A 5,584-nucleotide genomic window follows, 5' to 3' on the forward strand; every position below is an offset into this window, starting at 1 on the left:
ATGATAACCTGTGTTGCTGTTAGATGTTACAAAGAAAACGTTGACAAGAGTTATACATTTCTCATGAAAGCAATGAAGTTTGTATCCATGAGTCCATCTCCAGCCCTGCAGCTGAATTAAGAAACATTACGCTCCCTTACGCCGATACACTACACGACATACTATACTATATACTAGTGTGATATATCACACTATAACGCAAATGATTACATCATGAAGCGATCTTTTCCCCCTCCTCTTTCTAAAGTTGAAAGCCACCCCACAAATTAACAGGAGGAAGTAATTACAGATTATTATTTGGAGCGGGGAGACTTGCATGTTAGCCAGGTTGCCGTGCATAATTGAGGTGTCCCACAAGCAGCCTTTCATATGCGTATCTGAAAGCAAAGGCAGCCGGGGGAGGCCTATATCGATTAATCACATTTAACTGCAACAACCTTCTTTTTGGGAAATATGCCTACTCACCAATTTACTGCAGTGGTATGGTGTAAAATGCTCACAGACACATGCATGCCATCATCAAGCATAGCCTAGTCCAGAGAATAAGAAATTCTACTGACCATTGAGTGCTTTACTGGTATTGATATTGACACTGGTCCTACTGGCTATGATGTCTTGCTTATGCAATATGTCCTGCTTGTCAGGGAAATTTATTTTACAACACGTAAGTAACTCATAATGCTCCTACACTTGTAATACTTTACTGATTTGTGCCAGAACATCAAAACCATTCATTCTCTATAGAGGCCTGAAATTCATACTGAATTGGCAGTATTCACACAGTGTACAAACTGATCATAAACATGTCAGAAATATTTTCCATTATGTCTAATGATTATAAATTAATTCAACTGATAAAATAATTTCATAATTCAAACTATTTTTATGTTTTATATTTATTTATCTGCAGATTTATTCCTTACAAAGGTGACCCACCTTTTATTTTACCTTGAAATGTCATTATTAGTCAAGCCAATGATGAAGCATTATAAAGTATCAAAAGATAACCTAATACACTATCCACGTCGTAAATTGTTGCAGACAATCGTGTCTTTATTCTAGTCTCTTCTACAGATGAACAGAAATTGTATATTTAGTCCAGTCTCACTTAAAACATTCCTATTTAAGTCATGAATAATGATTCTTCGGAAGGAAGTCGTGATTGAGGGTTTATTGAGATCTGAGGGTCAACCGCCTTCCCTTGCCCACACTGACCGTGCGTCCGATTTATCCTAAATTGAGAAAAGGTTTCCTCGTTCTCAAGTGACTGGACTCAATTGTATCGAATAAAACTTATTGTACTCCAAAACGGAAAAATAAAAATCGATTTGACACTCTCATCATCTGGATCACCCACAAACCACCAGAAAGGCGACTTGGTGAATAGAAAACATCCCATAAATGAGCCAGAATAATTTTCCTCATAACTCAACAGCTGGTGTCTGTTCTTAAGGGAATAAATGTGGAAATGCACAATTGTCTTCAAATTATGATCTTACATGACCGATTTATTTTATTTTATTTATCATTCTTATTTTGGTCAAGCCACTTCATCGTTTCCTCAAAACATTCACCAACATGTGCGTCAGCAATGAAATTGAACAACAAATAAAAAATAAAAATAAGTAGATAAGCGCAAAATGAATGGTATGTATTTTAATAAACAATGTGTCTGTGTATGCGCGCATTTGCGCGTACACACGTGTGTATTTCTGGGCAAGAGGAAACAGCTCATGATCATGCGCAAAGACGAGCGATATTTCTTTCCTTAGATTTGAGCTCATGCTCAGCAACGGATGAAATTATAGGGAAATTTCTATTTTCTATTTAGTTCCAGCAAAAGTATTTCCAGACTAAAAAACCGCCACAATGTCTAAATAAATATGCAGTATGATAGTAATAGAATCTATGGGACAGGATTAGGTTGGGGAAAATATTAGCCACTTAAGTGGGTATGAGTGAGTCAACTCCTATTGTTTAATTATTGGACAGACCCACGAATGCGACCTCATAGATATGAAATTCACATTTTAGTTTGAAATAACAGATTTATTCAAGTGTATGTATGCCCACATCCACAAAGACACTGCTACACAGCTACATCTTTAGCTTGGTAAGATATCCAGCGTTACACACCATATCCAATACATTCGTGAGTGTAACTCATCCACAATTCAGACTGGCCCCTCAACACTGCACAAAAAAAGAAAGTGCCAAAATTATACCATCCTTGCAACAGCACCGTCACCACACTGGACAACTGATAACAGAGGCTCCAACTGAAGATGCAGAACCACAGAATGGAGACACACCACTACTAGTCAATATGGCAACATAACACACGCAGCCTATGCTAGACGTGTTCAAAATGGTTAATCAAAATAGCACAACATCAGATCAGAACCAGGTCCCGTCTGGAACTCGTAAGATAACCTCCACTTAAAGTATACAATTCACCGAACAGTATCACTATAGTGCTGACAGAAAATACAGATTTGCTAGCCCGGTGTCTTGCGTCACAGTGTTGCATTGGGTGTAGGCTAATAACGCACAGTGAGACTGCATATTGAGGTCAGTAGCCTACTCAGCGTCATCACATGCGCGGACGTTGTTCGTCTGTCAGGGAGGAAATCAAGTCCCAAGTTGGTCTGGAGGGGTTAATGAGCCATTTAACCTCACCAGTCCCAGGGCATAAATCCATGCACATGGTCAGCCCCTGCGCGCAAAACAAAAAAAATGTCATTGGTCTGAAGAGATTGGCTGATCAGTTTTTAAAGCAGAAAACGTAGATGTTGCTGTCAGTTAACAGATGCCCTTTTAGGGTTCATTTACTCAGGGAGAGAGAGTGCGCCAGACACTTTGACCAGCCGTTTTTAAACAGGTTATTAAATCATGAACGCATACAAGACGAAGTATTTATAATGTCCGTTTTTATTGCTGAACATGTGGTATAAAATGATAAATACTGGATATTCGTCCAAGTCGAATACAGCATAGACTAAAAGAAATGTTTCAAATAACTGCATTTAAAAACATTAATTTCAGCACGTGTGTGTAGATGTACTCTTGGAACGTGTGCAGACAATTAAATGTAGGATGTCGCCTAACCCATCATTTTTACGCAGATCATATGATCACAAAGAGTTGATGGTCGAAGGAGACTGTATGGTGAAATTTGAAGCTTTGGCTTTGCTTTTGATAAAAGGTTTCCATGAGCCGTAATGTTTTGTGACTACATTGGACAGAATCCCAGACCACAGTTTTATTTATGTTCCGAAAAAACAACATAAGCCATTTTTACTGTGGATAGAAAGTTGGTAATTTTGTTAAGTGGACAAAACATTTACAGACAAGGAGGCACATTGGATGTTTTTTGCAATTTGGCGCATTCCTAATATGCAGTTGACTAGGAAGCAAAAGGAAACATTCTGTTTTAGAATGGATTCTAATCTAATGGATGCCACACACTCATTGGGGCAAATTGAAGAGCATGAATTGACAACATATGATTAGGGCTATTCACGCATGTATTGACATAGGCCTATGTGAATAGGATTCACTATGTTTCACCATATAATAATAATAATAATAAAAATCGGATTCATCCGCAGAAAAGCCGTCACAGCCATATCAGTAGGCTAAGCCAACTTGAATTTTCAGCAGACCATGGAAACTTTTCTGCGATTAAAAAAGTATTCCGTCTCTAGAGGTTTTTTTTTACAGAAATAAATAACTCCTTTCTGAGAAAACACGGTTACCACATGTTTACCGTTCGAGTAAACATGCACGAGTTGAGTATAAGTTTTAATGAAAATAGGCACCGTTGTAGTCTCTCCCAGTCCGCTTTGCTAAACACTTTTGCCTCAAAATTAAAGATCCTTAGAGTCGTGCCATTTGATGTGGTTTCATGCAACAGCAAAACTGTTTGGTTTACGCATGACTAAAACTTATTTCAGTTACTTGAGGACCCGGTCTATATATATATAAATATATATATAATGCTTAACACAAGCATTCCCAAATCTCTGTAGGGCATCTCATGTTGTGGGCCCAAACATTTTCATCCATATCCGCGCATGTCTATACAAGCTCTGTCACCAACACACTGATTTGTTGGGACACATCATTTGAATGTTGCCTATACACAAAGCGTTACATTCACACCTACAGACAAATTAAGTAAATAATGCAGAATATTAGTACTTTGTGCAGTGACGAAGACAATTTGATAAAAGTTAAAAGTAAAAAGATAAAAGTTTTTTAAATCTGAACTAAAAAAGTCATTTGTTTAGTGTCTTCAGTTGTTTCTCTGTGTGATATTATGAGGCTAATTTGCAGAGATACTATGCCGACGTAGTAGATGCCTTTGACCATTAGGCCTATAGGACTACATGTTGCTGTAGGCCATAGAGAGCGGCCTGCAGCGCATTATGGCGTAAAATAAGCAAAGGACAAGGATCGTGGCGTCTAAAATATTAATTCTAGTTTTTCGTGAAGTTTGGTGCTAGTCAGAATTAGAGTCAGAGTAAGTCAGAATAAGTCAGAAATTAACAACTGAAAGCTTCCGCGTACATACGGTTCCAATCTTCTCGCAAAGAGCAAAGTCAGCACAAATCATTAGTCGGTGATAGGAGTAGGCCTAGATGCACAGCAAGTTTTAAAAATGGGAGAATGGGAGATGCCAGGACCCATATTATTAAAGGTTATAGGCACCATGAGTGATAAGGTGGAAACTGCCTAAACACTGGCCAACATAACAGAACACATTCGATGACCATAAATGATCTCGCCTATGACTGCTTAAGCTGGGCCTTTTACCAAGGAATATCTGACATAATTTGTGGCAAAATATGATTCCTGAATACATGAACCTATCTCTGGTTTATGCCCAAATATGGTAAGTATGTTTGGCAATGTCCCTGTTGTGAGTGTGCGCTTTTTGACGCAAAGCATTGCATGTTCACTAAGGTAAATTGGTCATATCATAGATAAAATGCCTTAAGGCATCTTTTAATATGTTACACCATATTATATCAAAAGGGTGGGTGGGAAAATGTCGGGAATTTAAGGTTTTGATAGGAGGACAAAATCTACACACAATACAAAAGAGACAGAGTGGCCTATGTTTGAAGAATGATGAGAATCATGCACCTGTTCGGAAAGATGAATAAAATATCTTCCCAGCGAATCGAATGGTGTGGATGACACAAGCACTCCAAATCAAAAACAGATTTGTAAAACGCAGAAACTATAATTAGGTTGCAACTTACATACGAGAATTTAATTTTGCTCATTTGATTTATGTTACCAGTAGTAGACCCTGCATTGTCTCAGCATTAATGAACTGTACCTGGCAGAAAAAAAACCCAAGTCATTAAAAACTCATTACCCCTGGAAAATATGAAACGCTTCATACAGCGTATTTGCTGAAGTCTGAATAACACACAAGTAAAGATGTGATTAACTTTGTATTACTAGACACGGAACATATTATTACCAAAGACCTACACATCAATCAAATGGACATGTGATACACACTCATTGTACATTTTATTGCAGTTTTTATTTGTATTAGTAAAGTATG

This window comes from Sardina pilchardus, chromosome 9, assembly GCF_963854185.1.
Source record: "Sardina pilchardus chromosome 9, fSarPil1.1, whole genome shotgun sequence".
NCBI classification, from domain to species: domain Eukaryota; kingdom Metazoa; phylum Chordata; class Actinopteri; order Clupeiformes; family Clupeidae; genus Sardina; species Sardina pilchardus.